The sequence below is a fragment of the Clarias gariepinus genome, chromosome 28 (assembly GCF_024256425.1).
Source record: "Clarias gariepinus isolate MV-2021 ecotype Netherlands chromosome 28, CGAR_prim_01v2, whole genome shotgun sequence".
Lineage (NCBI taxonomy): Eukaryota > Metazoa > Chordata > Actinopteri > Siluriformes > Clariidae > Clarias > Clarias gariepinus.
In genome coordinates this window covers 18,791,937-18,809,604 of record NC_071127.1, presented here as the reverse complement: position 1 = coordinate 18,809,604, position 17,668 = coordinate 18,791,937, and positions in this window count along the sequence as shown.

Genomic DNA, 17,668 nt, shown 5'->3' with positions numbered 1-17,668 from the left:
ACAGTGCATCTTTAATAAGCCATATTGGTTTTAAGTCAGAAGTAAAATTAACATAAGACAGAGAAGCCCCGTAAACTTGATTCTGAACAGCCACAGGCTCACTTTAACAATAATAGTCGATTGTTTTTATATTCATGTTTTTGTATATATTTTTAAATGTTTAAATGAACGTTTCAGAGTATATAATTTGTTGTGTCATCTGTTTACAGTGTTGGCTGATTTTGTGATTGAGACTCATTTTTGTGATTAAGTCACATTTAAATATTTTTCATTAGTAGTAGTAAGCCAGGCTTTAGTAACCTTGAGCAAATCACAATATAAGCCCTCTCTCAAGCACGCGCTGTCAGGATTGGCTGTTGTTAATGCCGTGGGCAAAAAAAAGGGCAGGCATAGGCGCAGAGGGGTGTTTTTAAACAAAACACAAAAAAAGCATGTCTTTATCCTAGCATGCACATAGCTACAGTTACCTTATAGCTAAACGTACAACTAGCTACACTTACCAAATAGCTACCACAACACTAGGGACTCGGGACACAGAAACACAGACGAAGGAGGCTAAGGGACACTCAGAGGCTAGGCTAGGAGACACACAGAGGCTAGGCTAAGGGACACACAGAGACTAGGCTGAGGATACAGAGAGGCTAGGAACACAGAGGCTAACTACTTACCTACTCTCTACTACACAACTCAACTTGACAACACCGAATCAGCTCCACCCACACTAAAACACAATAACCATATAACATTGGCCACACTAGAGCCTGACCGGACAACAAAATGAACAAAACTGAAATTCAAACATAAACGAAAATACAAAGTAACCAAAAAACAAAACAAAATGCCCAAATTATGACAGTGATTTAAACCAACAATGCTCAACCCAGTTTTTCAGACTAATCAGCTATTTATTGAAGATTTACCAACCTACCTGCTCCCGCATCACCTGACCGAGGTGCCTTCTGGGAAACTGAGTCTGCAAAACAAAAACTCAAATTTTTTTATTCAATTTTATTTGTATAGCGCTTTTAGCAATTTTCATTGCCGCAAAACAGCTTTACACAATCAAAATAATTATTTAGGTTTGTATGAAATGTGAATTTGTATGAATCAAAATGCTCAGTTTGTCCCTGGTAAGCAAGCCGAGGGCGACAGTGGCAAGAAAAAACTCCCCGAGATGGTAATAGGAAGAAACCTTGAGAGGAACGTGGGAACCTCAACAGGGAACCCATCCTCATTTGGGTGAAACAGAAAGCAGTAAATGATCTGTATTTATACAGTGTGTTAGGTGGCAGACAGTTCAGCTATAATAGCTAATGTTAATTGATGTTAATATGGAGTCAAGGTAGTTATTGAAGACCCAGGTAGACTTGTAGGAAGTTCCAGTCCTGAACTATCGAACTGTCAAGTCCCCAGAGAAACAGTTGCCAACACCAGTCAAGGCCAGAACCATCTTCTAGGTAGAGAGAATCATCCCCAGACACCAGACGCATCCCAGAGAGACACAAGGGGCATCCATGTGACGAGATCTTCAGCCAGAAGCGGGGCACCAGGATGGGTCAGACAGGTCCAGAGGGCAGAGGGAGTCTGGATCACTGGCAGCTTGGGAACGACATGTGTAGCTCGACAGAGAGAGAGAAAGAGTAAAAGGGGGAGACAGGAGGAGAGAGGAAAGACAAAGAGGGGGGGAAGAAAAGAAGAGGAGAGATGGCAGTTAGGTATGGTCACAGTCACACAATGTATAATGTGAATGTATATTAACTGTAGAGTGCAAGCAGAGACTCCGGCAGGACTAACTATGACAGCATAACTAAAAGGGAGAGCCAGAAGGAAACACAAACATGAGGGCTTCCTGAGATGTAAAGCAAACAATCACCTTACCGTCAGCAAACCTGAGTGATCAATTAGAGTGAGGAAGACGGCATCCAAACATACCAGTTCACCATAATACTCTACGTCCATGAGTCCCCCAGATCTGCTCCTTTACCTAAGGCAAATCTATTTATAAAAATGCTTGGCTAAATAAATAGGTTTTTAGCCTGGACTTAAACACTGAGACTGACCCTGATCAGAGGCCAATAGGATGTCATTTACTACTTTAACGAGTGCTGTCTCTGTGCTGTGATGAGGCCTAAATCCTTCTGATACAGTTCATGTATACCATTTCTATGTAGATATGAGCATAGCTGCTCCGCTACTATCTTTTCCAGAATCTTAGAGATAAAGGGGAGGTTTGATATTGGCCTGTAACTGGACAGCTGACAGAGGTCAAGGTCAGGTTTCTTAATTATTGGTTTGATAACTGCTAATTTAAAAGATTTTGGAACATAACCAATGCTGAGTGAAGAATTAATTATTCTCGCCAGGGGTAGCTCAGTGGTTAAGGCATTGAACTATGGTTCAAAAGGTCCCAGGTTCAAACCCCACAACCACCACGTTGCCACTGTTGGGCCCTTGAGCAAGGCCCTTAACCCTTAACTGCTCAGATGTGTAATGAGATGTAAGTCGCTCTGGATAAGAGCGTCTGCGAAATGCGTAAATGTTCTGTTATTGCTGGTATTATCTGTTTAAGAAAATGTGTCGGTACAGGATTTAATATACAGGTTGATGAATTTGCAGAAGAGATGAGTGAAATTAGTTTATTCTCTTCAAGGGGAGTAAAGTATTCTAGGTTTTGATCTGACATGGCTAGATTAACATCTGCATCAATTACATTGTTCGGTTTCAAAACCTCAATTTTATGCCTAATATTTGCAATTTTATTATTAAAAAAGTTCATGAAGTCCTCACTATTGCATGATGTTGTTGTGGAGATTTCTGCAGTGGTCTTATTTCTGGTTAATTTGGCTACAGCATTAAATAAAAATCTAGGATTATTTTTGGTATTTTCTATAAGAGTGGAGAGATATGTTGATCTAGCTACACTAAGAGCTTTTCTATAGTTCAGGATGCTCTCCTTTCATGCTATTTGAAATACTAACAATTTAGTTTGACGCCATTTACGTTCTAATTTCCGAGCGGTTTGTTTTAAAGTGCGCATGTGATCGTTATACCAGGGAGCAAGTTTCTTATCTCTAATCATTTTTCTTTTAACTGGAGCTACATTATCTAAGGTATAGTGAAATGTCGACTCTAAATATTCAGTGGCCTGATCGAGTTCTGTGGGGTCAGACGGTGATCTAATCGAAGTTGGGAACTCTGGGAGATTACTGATAAAACTCTGTTTGGTAGTTGATGTGAATGTACGTTTCATATGGTAGCGCGGCACTGTGCGTACATTATTACTGTGACACACTTGAATTGAGACAGGATAGTGATCTGAGATAACTTCAGATTTGTGGAATTGTGAATAAATTTTTTATACTTAATCCGGATAATATTATTAAATCTAAAGTGTGACCTGCTTTATGAGTGGGTCCTACTACACACTGATTTACTCCTACCGAGTCCAGTATGGACATAAATGCTGTTCTCAGAGGGTCTTCTGGATTTTCAAAATGAATATTAAAATCTCCCGCAATTAACACTTTGTCTACAGAAACGACTAGGTTTGAGAGGAAATCTTCAAATTCACTAAGAAATTTAGAGTACGGCCCTGGAGGTCTGTAAATGACAATTAGCGGAATCGACTGAGCTGACTTAATATAGTTAAATACACTTATGTTACTATAAAGAATTTCAAATGAATTAAATTTGTGTCTTTTTCTTTGTCACATTACCGCCTTATCTGCATCCATATCTACTATGACAGTTAAGAAAGGCTGCCAAATATTATAAAATTTCTCAGTAGACCCTTTAATGGTATGTCTAATTTTTTCCAGCTTAAGTTGACCCATACTCTCTCTTATCCAGGGGGTGTGTGTCGGTGGAGTAGGGTCCTTCCATTTAAAGAGAATCAACTCAGCTAGGAGAGATCCGAAGGCCAGTGTTCATCCTTTTGTTAATAATTATGTTTTCTTTGAGACCTTCTCCAAGATGTTAACCCAATATGTGTTAAGCTTCGGGCATGTCCAAAACATGTGCAGCAGGGTGGCAGGATCCTGTCTGCATCGATCACATATGGGGTCTATATCAGGCATAATTTTAGAGAGTCAGGTCTTGGACCAATGCAAGCGATCAACAATTTTAAACTGTATCACAGCATGCCTACTGTAAGACAAATGGATGACGAAAAAATTCCTTTTATTATGTTGTGCCAAATTTCTTCTGAAATAGGTTCTTCCAAATCTGTTTCCCATTTATTTTTAAGCAAATTAAGTGACTCTAGATTATGCCTATTAATAATAAATAACTAATTCATATATCCTACTTACAGTTTGTTTTCCGGTTGGTTTATATTCTAAAAATTAAGTCTAATAGAGAAATAGGAGGCCATGATGAAAAGCAATTAGAGTTCAACGCTACAAAACTCCGAAGCTGCAGAAAACTATAAAAATGTGAATTAGGGATGTCATATTTCTGTACCAACTGCTCAAAGCTAGCAAAATTCCTCTCGATATAAAGATCAGATAATGAAACCACACCCTTTTTACCCCAAACATCAAAAGCTTAATTCATCATTGATGGGGTAAACATGAAGTTCTTTGCAACTGGAGCAGCCTGTAATAGATCTTTAAGTGCAAAGGACCGTCTGATTTGGTTTCAGATCTTAACTGAGTGTATAACTCAGTTAGAGGTTAGAGGTTAAGCTAGATATGGGCTGTGTAAATGGTAGTTTAGAACACAATAAAGCAATTAACGAAGTAGGTCTAACTGCCGCCGCCTCTAAAGCGGGCCAAGCATGGGATGAGTCATCCTCAGTTACCCAGTAGAGCATTGGTCTTATGTTGGCTGCCCAATAGTAGTACATGAACTTCGGGAGTGCCATCCCTCCCATTGAACGCGGTCTCTGAAATATACTTCTTTTGATTCTTGGCGTTTTTTTATTTCAAATAAATGATGATATTTGATTATTCAGTTTAGAACAGAAAGATTTAGTTAGAAAAAATGGAAGGCACTGAAAAATATATAAAAACTTTGGCAGTATGGCCATCTTTACTGTATAAATTCGTCCACCCAGTGAAAGAGGCAGATTGTCCCAACGTTCAAAATCATATTTCAAATTTGATAAAAGGGGCTGAAAATTGGCTATATATAAGTCTTTATATCTGCGTGTAATCCAAACACCCAAGTATTTCAATTTATTATGACTAATTTTGAAAGGGACTGAGCCTAAACAAGACAAATTAATTTTATCACCAATAGACATTAATTCACTTTTTTGAACATTAATTTTATATCCAGATATTTTACTAAATTCGGTAAGCGAATTCAACAATTTAGGAAGACTTGAGCTGGGGTTTGATAGATACAGCAACATATCATCTGCTCCCTCTATGTCAGCCCTTTGCCTCAGGGCTAGGGCCAACGGTTCCATTGCTACTGCAAAACAAAGGACCCAGATGGTGGATATATTATTGTTAGTCCGGACAGCAGCTAGCGGAGTTGTATAAAGGAGTCTGATCCAAGCAATAAATCTGTGCCCAAAACCAAATTTTCCCAAAATATCAAAAAGATAGTCCCATTCCACCCGATCAAATGCTTTTTCAGCATCTAGTGAAAGAACTATCTCCAGCACGCCGGGTGGGGCGGGGCTATGAACAATGTTTAAAAGTCATCTGACATTAGAGAAAGAATAAAGATTTTTAATAAAACCTGTTTGGTCTGGGGATATAATAGATGGTAAAACCCCTTCCAAACGTCGCGCAAGGACCGTAGCCAGCACTTTGGCATCAGTATTTAAAAGGGAAATCGGTCGGTATGAGTTGCACTCTAGGGGATTCCTATCCTTTTTAAGAATTAAAGAGATAACTGCTTGCCGCGTAGTTAGTGGCAGGGATTTCAGTAGGAGCGATTCTTCATAAACAGAAAGCAATAAAGGAGAGAGCTGATCCGAATTTTTTTTTAAAGAAATCTGTTGGGAATCCATCCGGTCCCGGTGATTTGCCACTTTGCATAGATCTAATTGCTAAACTAATCTCTTTGACGGTTAGGTCTTTTTCCAACCCAGCAACCAGCTCTGGATTGACGGAGGGAATGTGAATTTTTCCAGAAAAGTCCTCCAGGGAAGGAGGGTCCTCATAAGCCTCAGAGGTGTAAAATGACTGGTAGTAGCCCTGCTCATCATTAATTGCAGAGATTGTCTGATTGGTAGTTTTTTGTGCTTCAACTGATGAGCAAGTAATTGCCCAGCCTTTTCCCCGTGCTCATAACATGTATGCCGTGATTTAGAAATGAGATATTCTACCTGCCGCATTGATAGAAGATCAAATTCAGTTTGTAATAATATACGCTTTTTCATCATATCCACAGAGGGCTTATGACTGTTAAGCATATCTATCCTCTGTATTTCATCTGTCAGCTTTTTGAGGCGCATAGTGTTAATTTTATTTTTATTTGCACAATATGATATTACCTGGCCTCTTAAGTACGCTTTTAGCGCCTCCCAAACAGTTAAAAAAGACATCCCTGGCGTTTGATTTATGATGGCGTTTGAGGAATGATGCAATCTCAGAAGAAATAAATTTAGTAAAATTCTTTTCTGACAGAAGCAGAGGATTGAGTCTCCAAAGGCGATAGCTGGTCTGTGTATCAGGAATACACATTGTCATGGCTAAGGGGCCGTGATCTGAAATGACTATGCTTTCATAACCACAGTTAGTAACGAGGGGAAGAAGTCTATTATCCAGAAAGAAATTGTCTATACGGGAGTAAGTATTATGAACTGGGGAAAAAATTAATATTCTCTTGAGGTAGGATTACGAAACCACCATAAGTCAGCCACTCCATAGTTTTTAAGAAAGAGTTTAATTGAGCGAGCCGACCTGGACAGTGATACCCTTTTGGGCAAACTACGATCTAAAACAGGGAAGAGTACACAATTTGTATCACCACCGAGAATAAGGTGGTGTGTTGTCAGATTTGGTAAAAGAGAAAAAAATGTTGAAAAAAATGCAGGATTATCCCAGTTTGGTGCGTAAATGTTGGCCAGGATAACTGGAAACGAGAACAGCTGTCCCACAACAACAACATAATGCCCGAATGGATCAATTTCTGTTTTAGTCATTTTAAATGGTATATTTTTATTAATAAGTATGACAGCCCCTCTAGCCTTTGAGTTAAAATTAGAATGATATATCTGTCCCGACCAACTGCTTTTAAGTTGAGAAAGATCCATAGTGCGCAAATGGGTCTCCTGAAGGTAGGCAATATCCACATTATGTTGCTTTAAATGTGCAAATTCCTTTTTGCGTTTCACTGGGTGATTAAGCGATTTAACATTCCAAGTCATGAAATTGACTCGGCAGCCCTCCATTCTTCTAGCTTTATTAGTATCAGTCATATTATAGGGATATATCTGGATACATGAAAATTAGGAATGCTACAGTGTAATAAAGAACGCAAGATACAGTGGGTATCTGTCAAAATAAGTCTGGCACTTGAGCTAACCCCAACCACCCCTTTATCACCAACAAGAACAGGGTGAACCCTATACCCTTCCAAAACAAATCCACACATCGAGTGTTTGTGCGTGTCGGGGATGCTATAAGATCAACAACAACAAAAAAGAACAAACAACAACACAACCCCCCCCCAGGCTCTCGACAAACCCCTCAATCAAAAACCCTTGTGCCATACGCAACACGAACATTAACATCTTTCATCTTTCATGGCTGATCATCACGATTCCTTAATAGGTGAACCAGGTTATTAACCAAAGGGAACAAAAACAAATAGCAATTCAGGTTAATTAAACCTTCACATTCTTGTACCTGCGTAGCACTTGGAGTACCGTATACATCAGTAAAGTTCAGTCTCAGTCTTTCTCAGTGGAAATGATGTTCTTCTTGACATACCTCTTCGCTTCCTCTGCATCTGTGAATTCTTTTTCTTTACCATCATGTAAGATACGTAGCCGGGCTGGGAACAAGATACCAAAACGGACGCCTTGACGATTGTGCAATAATTTTTGGACCTCCGTGAACGCAGCCCTGGCCTTAGCAACGTTTGCCGTATAATCCGGGAAGATGACGATTGATTCCCCATTGTAACTTAACGGAGCTCGGGCGCGCGCGCGCTTCAGAACTTCCGCCACATCCTGATAGTAATGAAGTTTAGCTACGATGGCCCGCGGCTTTCCATCCGATCTCCTTGGCACCAAGCTTCTATGGGAACGATCCACAAGTACATCTTTTCCCAAGTGCAACGATTCCCTCAGCAGCCTAGCCACCGACCCGGTGGAACTTGACCCATCCGTCTCAGCTACTCCAAGTAGACAGGGGTTCAGCGAGAGCCCAAGCTAAATACGTCCTATTCCATTGACATCTCCCAGCATCCCCCTGAGAGATCTAATATTTAACAGTCCTAGCTTCAGATCAGAGGTGCTGGCTGCGCATTCAGTATGATCTGAGTTTGTGGTCTTTATGTTAATTAAATTACTAAAACAGACTTTCTGAGTCTTTCTAAATTTGTTTTTAGCACGGGGAACAGACACAGTTTTAATATGATGAACCCTGAGTGACGACTCTATGCAGCTAGCAGACGGTTGGTTTAGCCTGTCTGTCTGCTCCCTGGCCTGGGCTCTGGATTGTCACCGATTAACTAGGCCTCTTCTGAGACTATGAGCTATACTGCAAGAAATGAGAGCAGCACCTTCCCAAGTGGGATGGACACCGTCCCGCCCTAACAGGCCAGTTTTGCCCTCAAAGGTCTTCCAATTATCAATGAAGCCCACGTTGTTTTCGGAGCACCAATTCAATTCAATTCAATTCAATTTTATTTGTATAGCGCTTTTAGCAATTTTCATTGCCGCAAAGCAGCTTTACATAGTCAAAAGAATTATTTAAGTTTGTATGAAATGTGAATTTGTATGAATCAAAATGGTCAGTTTGTCCCTGGTGAGCAAGCCGAGGGCGACAGTGGCAAGGAAAAACTCCCTGAGATGGTAATAGGAAGAAACCTTGAGAGGAACCAGACTCAACAGGGAACCCATCCTCATTTGGGTGAAACAGAAAGCAGTAAATGATCTGCATTTATACAGTGTGTAGGGTGGGAGGCAGTTCAGCTATAATAGCTGATGTTAATTGATGTTAATATGGAGTCCAGGTAGTTATTGAAGACCCAGGTAGACTTGTAAGAAGTTCCAGTCATGAACTATCGAACTGTCAAGTCCCCAGAGAACAGTTGCTAACACCAGTCAAGGCCAGAACCATTTTCTAGGTAGAGAGAATCATTCCCAGACACCAGACGCATCCCAGAGAGACACACGGGGCATCCATGTGACGAGATCTTCAGCCAGAAGCGGGGCACCAGGATGGGTCAGACAGGTCCGGAGGGCAGAGGGAGTCTGGATCACTGGCAGCTCAGGAACGACATGTGTAGCTCGACAGAGAGAGAGAGAAAGAGTGAAAGGGGAGGACAGGAGGAGAGAGGAAAAACCTGGACATCCAGCGGTTCAGCGACCATGACCTGCTGTAAGCTATGTCGCCACGTCTCATTGGGATGGGACCAGAGCATATTACGTCATCGGACATCGCCTTCGCTAGTTTAAACACCTCTATGAAGTTAATCTTACTAACCTCTGACTGACGAAGGCGTCTATCGTTAGCTCCAGCATGTACCACTATCTTGGAAAACCTGTGCTGTCCTAGAGCCCTAAGATTACCTGCTATGTCCGGTGCTCTGGCTCCCGGGATACACCTAACCACTGCCGCTGGCGCCAAAGGCCTAGCTAATTTCACATGTCTCAGTATAGAGTCTCCTATAACCAGAGCTTTTTCAGGTATCTCAGTGGGTGCATCACTGAGGAGAGCAAACCTGTTGGACAAGTGAAGCGCAGAAGAGATGTGCTCCGGTGGGCTAGCCTTAGCGTTAGCTTTGGCTGAACGAGTATGCCGCTGAGTCGTCACCCACTCGCCCCGCTGTAAGGGCTCTAATGCCGGAGTCGGGGGCTGGTTATCTCTGCCTGTGACACCCAGACAAAATAACCACTAACGACGGAGGAAGAATGTCTAAACATCCTGCACTCTACACACTGAACGAGCTGAATATTAGACATGATATCATACCTGAGTCGGAGTTTAGTTGTTTGGAGCTGAATTCCGTTTGTTGTTTTTAGACGAAGAAACTCGCGCGTTCTCCAAAAACGAGAAAAAGGCGAAGCCAAATAGTATGAAGATGTAAAAACTAGTTTCTATTGTGACAGAATGCTAGACCTGTATAGTGGCATAGTGGAGGTCTCTCCCCTAGATGTTTTTTGGAGGGGAGCAGTGACTATGGAGCTGGAGTAAGCGGACTTTCTGAGCGACATCAAGGAGCACAGGAGAGGCCGAGAGCAAAGGGAGCGAGAGGCGCAGCAGAGCTGGAAAGGCTGCAGGCTCGCCATTAGACGCACGCCGTTTAATGGTGAGGGAGATAGCACAGCTGGGGGAAGATAGAATTCCCTGCACCAACAAAGAGGTATGGAGGAGGACGTTGTGCTTCCTCCTCCTCCGCCTCCATTCAAGAGCGAGGACATCGCGCTTCCTGCTCCTCAGTGTCAGCTTGACAGTGAGGATGTCACGCTTCCTCCTCCGCTCAACTTGGAGGATGATGCGCCTCTGCTCGACAGCTAGTACGTCGCGCTTCCAAGGCAGCTCGACAATGAGCATGTCGCGCTTCTTCACCCCCTGGCCAGCTTTGAGGACGTCATGCTAGCTCCGCAGCCTGAGGACATCGTGCCGGCTCCTCAGCCCGGCTTTGAGGACATCGTGTCAGCTCCTCGGCTCGACATCGAGGACGTCACCTTTCTTCCTCCGCCGTCCAGCGTAGTTCTATGACTAGATCTTCTGTCTTATCAGGATTAAGCAGAAGGAAATTAATTAACATCCAATCTCTTATGTCCTGCACACATTGCTCAACTTTAGTAAGCTGGTTTTTCTCATCTGGTTTTGCTGAAACTTGTGTGTCATCAGCATAACAATGAAAACTAATAGCATGTTTACGAATTATGTTGCCTAGAGGAAGCATGTAAAGGGAAAAAAGCAGTGGGCCTAAAACAGAACCCTGTGGAACACCAAACTCAACTTGAGAACATGAGGAATGGTCACCATCTAAATCTACAAACTGATAACGATCAGTCAAATAGGATCTGAGCCATAAGAGGGCCGTTCCCTTAATTCCTACTACATTTTCTAATCTGTGAAGGAGAATATTATGATCAATAGTGTCAAAAGCTGCACTGAGGTCGAGTAACACAAGTATAGTGACACAACCCTGATCAGAGGCCACTAGGAGGTCATTTACTACTTTAACGAGTGCTGTCTCTGTGCTGTGATGAGGCCTAAATCCTGACTGATACAATTCATGTATGCTATTCCTATGTAGATATGAACATAGCTGTTGTGATACTACCTTTTCCAGAATTTTAGAGATAAACGGGAGGTTTGATATCGGCCTGTAATTGGAAAGCTGACAGGGGTCAAGGTCAGGTTTTTTGATTAGTGGTTTAATAACTGCTAATTTAAGGGATTTAGGAACATACCCACTGCTGAGTGAACAGTTAATTACTTTTAGCAGGGGTTCTGTTATTGCTGGAACTATCTGCTTGAGAAAATGTGTCGGTATAGGATCTAATTCACAGGTTGACGATTTTGAAGAGGAGATGAATGAAATTAGTTCACTCGCTTCAAGGGGAGTAAAGTATTCTAGGTTCTGATGTGATGTGATTAATTTATCATCTGTATCACTTAAATTGTCTGGTTTTAAAGCCTGAATTTTTTTGCCTAATATTTATGATTTTGTTATTGAAAAAGTTCATGAAATCCTCACTACTGTATGTTGTTGTTGTGGAGATTTCTGCAGTGGTCTTGTTTTTAGTTAATTTAGCTATGGTATAAAATAAAAATCTAGGATTATTTTTGTTATTTTCTATAAGAGTGGAGTGATACATTGACCTAGCAGCACTGAGAGCTCTTCTATAGTTCAGGATGCTCTCCTTCCATGCTATTTGGAAAACTAACAATTTAGTTTGACGCCATTTGCGTTCTAATTTCCGAGCGGTTTGTTTTAGAGTGCGTGTGTGATCGTTATACCAAGGAGCAAGTTTCTTATCTCTAATCATTTTTCTTTTAACTGGAGCTACATTATCTAAGCTATGATGAAATGTTGACTCTAGATATTCAGTCGCTTGATCGAGTTCTGTGGAATCAGATGGCGATCCAATCAAAGTTGATAACTCTGGAAGATTATCGATAAAGCTCTGTGTGGTATTTGATGTGAATGTATGTTTAAGGCGATAGCGCGGTGCTGTGCGTACATTATTACTATGAGACACTTTAATCGAGACAAGACAGTGATCTGATATAACTTCAGACTGTGGAATTGTAATTATGTTTCTTATACTCAATCCGAAGGATAATATTAAGTCCAAAGTGTGACCTGCTTTATGAGTGGGTCCTACTACACACTGATTTACTCCTACTGAGTCCAGTATGGACATAAATGCTGCTCTCAGAGGGTCTTCTGGATTCTCAAAATGAATAATAAAATCTCCAGCAATTAACGCTTTGTCTACGGAAACGACAAGGTTTGAAAGGAAATCTGCAAATTTACTAAGAAATTTAGAGTACGGCCCTGGAGGTCTGTAAATGATGATTAGCGGAATCGTCTGAGCTGACTTTATGTTACTAAAGAGAATTTCAAATGCATTAAATTTAAATCTGTGTTTTTGTACGATAGACAGATTATCGTTGTAAATAACTGCGACGCCTCCTCCTCTACCAGTTAACCGAGGCTGGTGTATGTAGCTGTATCCAGGAGGACTAGCTTCATTTAGAGCTACATACTCGTCCTGTTTAATCCAGGTTTCAGTTAAACATTATATTTCAAACTCCTCGTCTGTGATAGTTTCGTTAATAATAACTGCTTTAGATGCGAGAGATCTAATATTTAACAGTCCTAGCTTCAGATCAGGGGTGCCGGCTGCGCATTCAGTATGATCTGAGTTTGTAATATCTATGTTAATTAAATTATTAAAACAGACTTTCTGAGTCTTTCTAAATTTGTTTTTAGCTCGGGGAACAGACACAGTCTCAATACAGTGAACCTTGAGTGACGACTCTATGCAGCTAGCAGACGGTTGGTTTAGCCTGTCTGTCTGCTCCCTGGCCTGGGCTCTGGATTGTCACCGATTAACTAGGCCTCTTCTGAGACTATGAGCTATACTGCAAGAAATGAGAGCAGTACCTTCCCGAGTGGGATGGACACCGTCCCGCCCTAACAGGTCAGCTTTGCCCTCAAAGGTCTTCCAATTATCAATGAAGCCCACGTTGTTTTTGGAGCACCACCTGGACATCCAGCGGTTCAGTGACCATAACCTGCTGTAAGTTATGTCACCACGTCTCATTGGGATGGGACCAGAGCATACTACTTCATCGGACATCGCTTTTGCTAATTTAAACACCTCTTTAAAGTTATTCTTACTAACCTCTGACTGACGAAGGCGTATATCGTTAGCTCCAGCATCTACTACTATCTTGGAGAACCTGTGCTGTCCTAGAGCCCTACGGGATACACCTAACCACTGCCGCTGGCGCCCCTAAAGGTCTAGCTAATTTCACGTGCCTCATTATAGAGTCTCCTATACTGTAACCAGAGCTCTTTCAGGTTTCTCAGTATATCAAAGTTCTTGGAAGTATTCTAACAAGATAGTAAGAAGTAAGTTTAGTTTATTGCAAAAAAGAACTCGAACACCCCCCCCCACCCCCCATCCTTCTAACATTGATCCAATTGTTTGTAAAAGGTTCATTAAAAATAAAATAAAGGCTTATTATACATGAGTAACATTTATAATCGTAATATAATATAGAACTGGCTGGGACAGAAATAAAAATTGAAGCAAGGTGTACATAGACCATGAAATAAAAAAAAGACATTATAAAATAAGTAATGAAATAAATAAATTAACATACAGTATAACAGTCTTGTGAAAGTCCATACCAGTTTAGTCTATTTGCAAAAATAATATGAGTGGTTCCCAAATCTTTTTGAAAATGGACAGTTTATCACTTAGTATGAATCTCAATTCTTCTAAGTGTAACATGTTTTCAAGTTCTCTAGCCCACATTTCAAAGGTGGGAACAGCATCAGATTTCCACATTTGTAAAATAAGTTTTTTTTTGCAATACACATACAGAATAGAATTCCTTGTGTTTGGTTTCTATTGCAAGAACTGTCCACTACTCCTAAAAGTCCAATACTAGGATCAGGTTCCAGATTCATTGAATTCATTGATTCATTTCTTCTGAAAGAAATTTAAATATATTTTCCCAGAATGGTTGTAATTTACTGCATGTCCACAAAGAATAAAACAAAGTTCCTGTTGACACATTGCACTTATTACAACATGAAGAAATTGTTGGGAATATTTTATGAAGTTGAAATAGAATTTAGAATAATGGAGCCTATGAATTACCTTATATTGGATCAGATGATGTCTTGCGTTCACAGAACATGAATGTACATTACTCAAGCATTCATTCCACCTGTCATCACTAATGCTATTACCCATTTCATCTCCCCAATCCTGTCTCATTTTGTCTGTATTGCTGTCCACCTTCCTTAACAGTAATTTGTATATATTAGATACATTACCAATAATTCCCGGATGTAAATTAACAATTGTATCTAATGTAGGATCCAACCTCTCAGTTTCGAAGTCTTAAATATGCTTTCTAACAAAATCTTTAATTTGCAGATAGCGAAAAAAGTTTGAGGAAGTAAGGTTGTAGTTTTGTTTTAGCTGTTCAAAAGAGCTAAATGTTCCTCCTTTGTAGGGATCTTGAATTGTTAATGTGCCCCTATCTTTCCATTTAGAAAAAGAATGATCATTTAATCCGGGAGGGAATGCATGATTATTGCAAATTGGTGTTTAAATTAGCTGCCGAATAATAATATTTAAAATTGGAAAGACCAAATCCTCCTAGATCCCGTGGTTTATTTAAATGTTTTTTATTAACCCTAGCAGTCTTATTAGCCCAAATAAATTGAGTTATTATTGATTCTAGATGTTTAAAATAACTTAGTGAAATAAAGAAAGGGATAGCTTGAAAAACATACAGAAATCTTGGTAATACAACCATTTTTATAACATTAATCCTACCTGTCTTCCAAAAACTAATATCACTTTTAAGCTGGTCTACCTTTTTTTCAAATTTAGTTGTATTAATAAATAAGGCTTTCTAGTGATCATTATACTCAAGTATTTAAAGGAGTTGTTTATCTAGGTCATCAGAAATAGGCATTAGTTAATTTTTTTCCCAATTTATTGTAAAACCTGAAAAACTACCAAATTTGTCAATAAGATCAAATAATGGGGGTATAGATTTTTCAGGATTGGAGATATACAGGAGTATATCGTCTGCGTACAATGAGAGATATTGATGTCTTCCTTCAGTCATTATTGGTGTTATACTAGGATGTTGTCTAATACTAGCTGCCAGTGGTTCCATTGATATTGCACATAAAAAGGTAGACAAGGGACATCCTTGTCGTGTACCACGGCTTAGCTGAAACTTATTTGATATGTCTTGATTTGTAATAACAGAGGCTGCTGGATATGCATATATTATTTTAATCCATTTAATAAATTCTGCACCAAAATCGAACTTTGTAAGGCCCGCAAACATATTTCCATTCCACCTGATCAAAAGCTCGCAGAGCATCAAGTGCAATTATACATGCTTTAGTGTTTTTCTTACTATACATTATATTGAATAACCGTCTCATATTAAAATAAATATGTCTACCCGGCATAAAACCGGTCTGGTCTTGATGAACAATTAAACCTATGTATTTTTTCAATCTGTTCGCTAAAATTTTGCTTATAATTTTTTATTTATTTGGAATGAGAGAAATCAGTTGATATGAAGACATCTGCAGCTTATCCCGTCCAGATTTTGGGATTAATACAATTGTAACACTTGGATTTAATGAAACCTTCTTCTTCGTCTTTCGGCTGTTCGGCTCCTGCCTGGCAGTTCCAACCTCAGCATCCTTCTACCGATATATTCACAATCTCTTCTTTGAACATGCCCAAAGCACCTCAATCTGGCCTCTCTGACTTTATCTCCAAAACATCTAACGTGGGTTGTCCCTCTGATAAACTCATTCTTAATCCTATCCATCCTTGTCACTCCCAAAGAGAACCTCAACATCTTCAGCTCTGCTACCTCCAACTCTGCCTCCTGTCTTTGCTTTAGCGCCACTGTCTCTAAGGCGTAGAGCATCGCTGGTCTCACCACTGTCCTGTACACCTTTCCTTTCATGCAGGAGGTCTAGAGGAAGACCAAAGAGGAGATTTATGGATGCAGTGAGAGAGGACATGAAGTTAGTTGGTGTGAGAGAAGAGGATGCAGAGGATAGGGTTAGATGGAGGCAGATGATTCGCTGTGGCGACCCCTGAAAGGGAACAGCCGAAAGACAAAGAAGAAGAAGAAGGGGGACAACTAGTTGAAATTTTTCTCCGTGTCTTACTGGTACCTTGCGATATAACGCCCCTTGGTGTCGTTCGAAAGAGACCCTCTGCTCTTGTGTGCTTCGTGGCTGGTCTTTAGAGAGCAGCTTCGTGATGGTAGGGTCCTTATGTTGGGCTTGCGTTATCTCACACAGGTCGTTTGGTAAGTCGGATAAACATTTAGTGGTCATGATGGCGAGACATGGAGCGGTGCCCACTTTCAACGGCGGGGCGCCCGGAATAGCGCATCCGGTCCCAGATTTAAGCAGCCTTTTCTATGATGTACTGTAAAAACGAACTGTTGTAGGCGTAACGTCCATCGGGTGAGACGAGAGCTGGTTTTCGGGCAGTTAAAGGCCCATGACAGGGCGGCATGGTCGGTAAAGACCTCGAAAGCACAGCCTTCTAGATAGTGCCTTTATTTTTCTACAGCCCAGACCACGGCCAAACACTCCTTTTCTGATGTGGAGTAATTCTGCTCAGCTCCTCTCAACATTCGTGAGGCGTAAGCTACTGCTCGTTCTCCTTCTGCTGAAGTTTGGGTGAGGATTGCTCCCAGGCCCACTTCGCTGGCGTCGGTGTGTAATTGAAATGGCAGATTTAGGTTTGGTTGTATTAGTACTGGTGGGTTTTGAAGTGCGTGTTTGATGACATCCATGTTGTTCTGACATTCTTCGGTCCACTCCCATTTTACTCCCTTCCTTTTCCCCCAGAAAACGTTAAAGAGATTTTAAGTCTTGAGGAGGAGGATATTCTGCCACCGCCTTTGTTTTCTCCGGGTCTAACTGCACACCTTCTTCAGAGATGACATGACCAAGGAACTTCAGCCGCCTTTTAAAGAAATGACACTTCTTCATGCTAAGGGAGAGATTGGCTTGGGTGAGTCTGGAAAATACTGCGTTAAGATGCATTCTATGTTGTTCTAGTGATTGAGAATAGATAATGATGTCATCTATATAGACAAAGCAATATTTTCCTCTTAGATCCGCCAAGACTTTCTCCATCAGTCGTTGGAACGTTGCAGCTGCGTTTCTGAGTCCGTAGGGCATGGACCGGAATTGAAACAGACCTTTGGTAGTGATGAAGGCGGTCTTCTTACAGCTGTCTCTCTCCATCTCCACCTGCCAGTAACCGGATTGC